Raw genomic sequence first — 7,568 nt, forward strand, 5'->3', positions numbered from 1 at the left:
ATGGCGTTTTTTTCGGCCAAAAAAAGTCAAAAATTTTTTTGACCTCAAAATGTCATAAAAAACGTCATAGTATAGTATGCCGTTTTTTTCGGCCAAAAAAAGTCAAAATTTTTTTTGACCTCAAAATGTCATAAAAAAACGTCATAGTATAGTATGGCGTTTTTTTTGGGCCAAAAAAAGTCAAAATTTTTTTTGACCTCAAAATGTCATAAAAAACGTCATAGTATAGTATGGCGTTTTTTTTTCGGCCAAAAAAAGTCAAACTTTTTTTTGACCTCAAAATGTCATAAAAAACGTCATAGTATAGTATGGCGTTTTTTTCTGACAAAAAAAGTCAAAATTTTTTTTGACCTCAAAATGTCATAAAAAACGCCATAGTATAGTAAGGCGTCAAAATCGGACCAAAAAAGTCAAAAAATTTTTTGACCTCAAAATGTCATAAAAAAGTCATAGTATAGTATGGCGTTTTTTTCAGCCAAAAAAAGTCAAAATTTTTTTTGACCTCAAAATGTCATAAAAAACGTCATAGTATAGTATGGCGTTTTTTTCGGCCAAAAAAAGTCAACATTTTTTTGACCTCAAAATGTCATAAAAAACGTCATAGTATAGTATGGCGTTTTTTTCAGCCAAAAAAAGTCAAAATTTTTTTTGACCTCAAAATGTCATAAAAAACGTCATAGTATAGTATGGCGTTTTTTTCAGCCAAAAAAAGTCTAAATTTTTTTTTACCTCAAAATGTCATAAAAAACGTCATAGTATAGTATGGCGTTTTTTTCAGCCAAAAAAAGTCAAAAAATTTTTTGACCTCAAAATGTGATAAAAAACGTCATAGTATAGTAAGGCGTCAAAATCGGACAAAAAAAGTCAAAAAATTTTTTGACCTCAAAATGTCATAAAAAACGTCATAGTATAGTATGGCGTTTTTTTCGGCCAAAAAAAGTCAAAATTTTTTTTTAACCTCAAAATGTCATAAAAAACGTCATAGTATAGTATGGCGTTTTTTTCTGCCAAAAAAAGTCAAAATTTTTTTTGACCTCAAAATGTCATAAAAAACGTCATAGTATAGTAAGGCGTCAAAATTGGACAAAAATAGTCAAAAATTTTTTTGACCTCAAAATGTCATAAAAAACGTCATAGTATAGTATGGCGTTTTTTTCAGCCAAAAAAAGTCCAAAATTTTTTTGACCTCAAAATGTCATAAAAAAAGTCATAGTATAGTATGGCGTTTTTTCAGCCAAAAAAAGTCAAAATTTTTTTTGAGCTCAAAATGTCATAAAAAACATCATAGTATAGTAAGGCGTCAAAATCGGACCAAAAAAGTGCAAAATTTTTTTGACCTCAAAATGTCATAAGAAACGTCATAGTATAGTATGGCGTTTTTTTCAGCCAAAAAAAGTAAAAAATTTTTTTGAGCTCAAAATGTCATAAAAAACGTCATAGTATAGTAAGGCGTCAAAATCGGCCAAAAAAAAGTCAAAAATTTTTTTGACCTCAAAATGTCATGAAAAACGTCATAGTATAGTATGGCGTTTTTTTCGGCCAAAAAAAGACAAAATTTTTTTTGAGCTCAAAATGTCATAAAAAACGTCATAGTATAGTATGGCGTTTTTTTCAGCCAAAAAAAGTCAAAAATTTTTTTGAGCTCAAAATGTCATAAAAAACGTTATAGTTATAGTAAGGCGTCAAAATCGGACCAAAAAACTCAAAAAAATTTTTGACCTCAAAATGTCATAAAAAACGTCATAGTATAGTATGGCGTTTTTTTCGGGCAAAAAAAGTAAAAAATTTTTTTGAGCTCAAAATGTCATAAAAAACGTCATAGTATAGTATGGCGTTTTTTTCAGCCAAAAAAAGTCAAAATTTTTTTTGACCTCAAAATGTCATAAAAAACGTCATAGTATAGTATGGCGTTTTTTTCAGCCAAAAAAAGTCAAAATTTTTTTTTACCTCAAAATGTCATAAAAAACGTCATAGTATAGTAAGGCGTCAAAATCGGACAAAAAAAGTCAAAAAAATTTTTGACCTCAAAATGTCATAAAAAACGTCATAGTATAGTATGGCGTTTTTTTCAGCCAAAAAAAGTTAAAAAATTTTTTGACCTCAAAATGTCATAAAAAACGTCATAGTATAGTATGGCGTTTTTTTCAGCAAAAAAAAGTCAAAATTTTTTTTGACCTCAAAATGTCATAAAAAACGTCATAGTATAGTATGGCGTTTTTTTCAGCCAAAAAAAGTCAAAAATTTTTTTGACCTCAAAATGTCATAAAAAACGTCATAGTATAGTATGGCGTTTTTTTCAGCCAAAGAAAGTCAAAAAATTTTTTGACCTCAAAATGTCATAAAAAACGTCATAGTATAGTATGGCGTTTTTTTCAGCCAAAAAAAGTCAAAAATTTTTTTTACCTCAAAATGTCATAAAAAACGTCATAGTATAGTAAGGCGTCAAAATCGGACAAAAAAAGTCAAAAAAATTTTTGACCTCAAAATGTCATAAAAAACGTCATAGTATAGTATGGCGTTTTTTTCAGCCAAAAAAAGTTAAAAAATTTTTTGACCTCAAAATGTCATAAAAAACGTCATAGTATAGTATGGCGTTTTTTTCAGCAAAAAAAAGTCAAAATTTTTTTTGACCTCAAAATGTCATAAAAAACGTCATAGTATAGTATGGCGTTTTTTTCAGCCAAAAAAAGTCAAAATTTTTTTTGACCTCAAAATGTCATAAAAAACGTCATAGTATAGTATGGCGTTTTTTTCAGCCAAAAAAAGTCAAAATTTTTTTTGACCTCAAAATGTCATAAAAAACGTCATAGTATAGTATGGCGTTTTTTTCAGCCAAAAAAAGTCAAAAATTTTTTTGACCTCAAAATGTCATAAAAAAAAGTCATAGTATAGTATGGCGTTTTTTTCAGCCAAAAAAAGTCAAAATTTTTTTTGAGCTCAAAATGTCATAAAAAACATCATAGTATAGTAAGGCGTCAAAATCGGACCAAAAAAGTGCAAAATTTTTTTGACCTCAAAATGTCATAAAAAACGTCATAGTATAGTATGGCGTTTTTTTCAGCCAAAAAAAGTCAAAAAATTTTTTGACCTCAAAATGTCATAAAAAACGTCATAGTATAGTAAGGCGTCAAAATCGGACAAAAAAAAGTCAAAAATTTTTTTGACCTCAAAATGTCATGAAAAACGTCATAGTATAGTATGGCGTTTTTTTCGGCCAAAAAAAGACAAAATTTTTTTTTACCTCAAAATGTCATAAAAAACGTCATAGTATAGTATGGCGTTTTTTTCAGCCAAAAAAAGTCAAAAATTTTTTTGAGCTCAAAATGTCATAAAAAACGTTATAGTTATAGTAAGGCGTCAAAATCGGACCAAAAAAGTCAAAAAAATTTTTGACCTCAAAATGTCATAAAAAACGTCATAGTATAGTATGGCGTTTTTTTCAGCCAAAAAAAGTAAAAAAATTTTTTGACCTCAAAATGTCATAAAAAACATCATAGTATAGTAAGGCGTCAAAATCAGACCAAAAAAGTCAAAAAAAATTTTGACCTCAAAATGTCATAAAAAACGTCATAGTATAGTATGGTGTTTTTTTCAGCCAAAAAAAGTCAAAATTTTTTTTGACCTCAAAATGTCATAAAAAACGTCATAGTATAGTATGGCGTTTTTTTCAGCCAAAAAAAGTAAAAAATTTTTTTGACCTCAAAATGTCATAAAAAACGTCATAGTATAGTATGGCGTTTTTTTCAGCCAAAAAAAGTAAAAAATTTTTTTGACCTCAAAATGTCATAAAAAACGTCATAGTATAGTATGGCGTTTTTTTCAGCCAAAGAAAGTCAAAAAATTTTTTGACCTCAAAATGTCATAAAAAACGTCATAGTATAGTAAGGCGTCAAAATCGGACAAAAAAAGTCAAAATTTTTTTTGACCTCAAAATGTCATAAAAAACGTCATAGTATAGTATGGCGTTTTTTTCAGCCAAAGAAAGTCAAAATTTTTTTTGACCTCAAAATGTCATAAAAAACGTCATAGTATAGTATGGCGTTTTTTTCAGCCAAAAAAAGTCAAAATTTTTTTTGACCTCAAAATGTCATAAAAAACGTCATAGTATAGTATGGCGTTTTTTTCAGCCAAAAAAAGTCAAAAATTTTTTTTGACCTCAAAATGTCATAAAAAAAGTCATAGTATAGTATGGCGTTTTTTTCAGCCAAAAAAAGTCAAAAATTTTTTTGACCTCAAAATGTCATAAAAAAACGTCATAGTATAGTATGGCGTTTTTTTCAGCCAAAAAAAAAGTCAAAAAATTTTTTGACCTCAAAATGTCATAAAAAACGTCATAGTATAGTAAGGCGTCAAAATTGGACAAAAAAAGTCAAAAAAATTTTTGACCTCAAAATGTCATAAAAAACGTCATAGTATAGTAAGGCGTCAAAATTGGACAAAAATAGTCAAAAATTTTTTTGACCTCAAAATGTCATAAAAAACGTCATAGTATAGTAAGGCGTCAAAATCGGACAAAAAAAGTCAAAAAAATTTTTGACCTCAAAATGTCATAAAAAACGTCATAGTATAGTATGGCGTTTTTTTCAGCCAAAAAAAGTAAAAATTTTTTTTGAGCTCAAAATGTCATAAAAAACATCATAGTATAGTAAGGCGTCAAAATCGGACCAAAAAACTCAAAAAATTTTTTGACCTCAAAATGTCATAAAAAACGTAATAGTATAGTATGGCGTTTTTTTCAGCCAAAAAAAGTCAAAATTTTTTTTGACCTCAAAATGTCATAAAAAACGTCATAGTATAGTATGGCGTTTTTTTCAGCAAAAAAAAGTCAAAATTTTTTTTAACCTCAAAATGTCATAAAAAACGTCATAGTATAGTATGGCGTTTTTTTCGGCCAAAAAAAGTCTAAATTTTTTTTGACCTCAAAATGTCATAAAAAACATCATAGTATAGTAAGGCGTCAAAATCGAACAAAAAAAGTCAAAAAAATGTTTGACCTCAAAATGTCATAAAAAACGTCATAGTATAGTATGGCGTTTTTTTCGGCCAAAAAAAGTCACAATTTTTTTTGACCTCAAAATGTCATAAAAAACGTCATAGTATAGTATGGCGTTTTTTTCAGCCAAAAAAAGTCAAAAAATTTTTTGACCTCAAAATGTCATAAAAAACGTCATAGTATAGTATGGCGTTTTTTTCAGCCAAAAAAAGTCCAAAATTTTTTTGACCTCAAAATGTCATAAGAAACGTCATAGTATAGTATGGCGTTTTTTTCAGCCAAAAAAAGTCAAAAATTTTTTTGACCTCAAAATGTCATAAAAAACGTCATAGTATAGTAAGGCGTCAAAATCGGCCAAAAAAAAGTCAAAAATTTTTTTGACCTCAAAATGTCATGAAAAACGTCATAGTATAGTATGGCGTTTTTTTCGGCCAAAAAAAGACAAAATTTTTTTTGAGCTCAAAATGTCATAAAAAACGTCATAGTATAGTATGGCGTTTTTTTCAGCCAAAAAAAGTCAAAAATTTTTTTGAGCTCAAAATGTCATAAAAAACGTTATAGTTATAGTAAGGCGTCAAAATCGGACCAAAAAACTCAAAAAAATTTTTGACCTCAAAATGTCATAAAAAACGTCATAGTATAGTATGGCGTTTTTTTCAGGCAAAAAAAGTCAAAAAATTTTTTGAGCTCAAAATGTCATAAAAAACGTCATAGTATAGTATGGCGTTTTTTTCAGCCAAAAAAAGTCAAAATTTTTTTTGACCTCAAAATGTCATAAAAAACGTCATAGTATAGTATGGCGTTTTTTTCAGCCAAAAAAAGTCAAAATTTTTTTTTACCTCAAAATGTCATAAAAAACGTCATAGTATAGTAAGGCGTCAAAATCGGACAAAAAAAGTCAAAAAAATTTTTGACCTCAAAATGTCATAAAAAACGTCATAGTATAGTATGGCGTTTTTTTCAGCCAAAAAAAGTTAAAAAAATTTTTGACCTCAAAATGTCATAAAAAACGTCATAGTATAGTATGGCGTTTTTTTCAGCAAAAAAAAGTCAAAATTTTTTTTGACCTCAAAATGTCATAAAAAACGTCATAGTATAGTATGGCGTTTTTTTCAGCCAAAAAAAGTTAAAAAATTTTTTGACCTCAAAATGTCATAAAAAACGTCATAGTATAGTATGGCGTTTTTTTCGGCCAAAAAAAGACAAAATTTTTTTTGACCTCAAAATGTCATAAAAAACGTCATAGTATAGTATGGCGTTTTTTTCAGCCAAAAAAAGTCAAAATTTTTTTTTACCTCAAAATGTCATAAAAAACGTCATAGTATAGTAAGGCGTCAAAATCGGACAAAAAAAGTCAAAAAATTTTTTGACCTCAAAATGTCATAAAAAACGTCATAGTATAGTATGGCGTTTTTTTCAGCCAAAAAAAGTCAAAATTTTTTTTGAGCTCAAAATGTCATAAAAAACATCATAGTATAGTAAGGCGTCAAAATCGGACCAAAAAAGTGCAAAATTTTTTTGACCTCAAAATGTCATAAAAAACGTCATAGTATAGTATGGCGTTTTTTTCGGCCAAAAAAAGTCAAAAAATTTTTTGACCTCAAAATGTCATAAAAAACGTCATAGTATAGTAAGGCGTCAAAATCGGCCAAAAAAAAGTCAAAAATTTTTTTGACCTCAAAATGTCATGAAAAACGTCATAGTATAGTATGGCGTTTTTTTCGGCCAAAAAAAGACAAAATTTTTTTTGAGCTCAAAATGTCATAAAAAACGTCATAGTATAGTATGGCGTTTTTTTCAGCCAAAAAAAGTCAAAAATTTTTTTGAGCTCAAAATGTCATAAAAAACGTTATAGTTATAGTAAGGCGTCAAAATCGGACCAAAAAACTCAAAAAAATTTTTGACCTCAAAATGTCATAAAAAACGTCATAGTATAGTATGGCGTTTTTTTCAGGCAAAAAAAGTCAAAAAATTTTTTGAGCTCAAAATGTCATAAAAAACGTCATAGTATAGTATGGCGTTTTTTTCAGCCAAAAAAAGTCAAAATTTTTTTTGACCTCAAAATGTCATAAAAAACGTCATAGTATAGTATGGCGTTTTTTTCAGCCAAAAAAAGTCAAAATTTTTTTTTACCTCAAAATGTCATAAAAAACGTCATAGTATAGTAAGGCGTCAAAATCGGACAAAAAAAGTCAAAAAAATTTTTGACCTCAAAATGTCATAAAAAACGTCATAGTATAGTATAGCGTTTTTTTCAGCCAAAAAAAGTTAAAAAAATTTTTGACCTCAAAATGTCATAAAAAACGTCATAGTATAGTATGGCGTTTTTTTCAGTCAAAGAAAGTCAAAAAATTTTTTGACCTCAAAATGTCATAAATAACGTCATAGTATAGTATGGCGTTTTTTTCAGCCAAAAAAAGTCAAAATTTTTTTTGACCTCAAAATGTCATAAAAAACATCATAGTATAGTATGGCGTTTTTTTCAGCCAAAAAAAGTCAAAAATTTTTTTGACCTCAAAATGTCATAAAAAACGTCATAGTATAGTATGGCGTTTTTTTCAGCCAAAAAAAAAGT

Source organism: Toxotes jaculatrix, chromosome 10, assembly GCF_017976425.1.
Source record: "Toxotes jaculatrix isolate fToxJac2 chromosome 10, fToxJac2.pri, whole genome shotgun sequence".
NCBI classification, from domain to species: Eukaryota; Metazoa; Chordata; class Actinopteri; family Toxotidae; genus Toxotes; species Toxotes jaculatrix.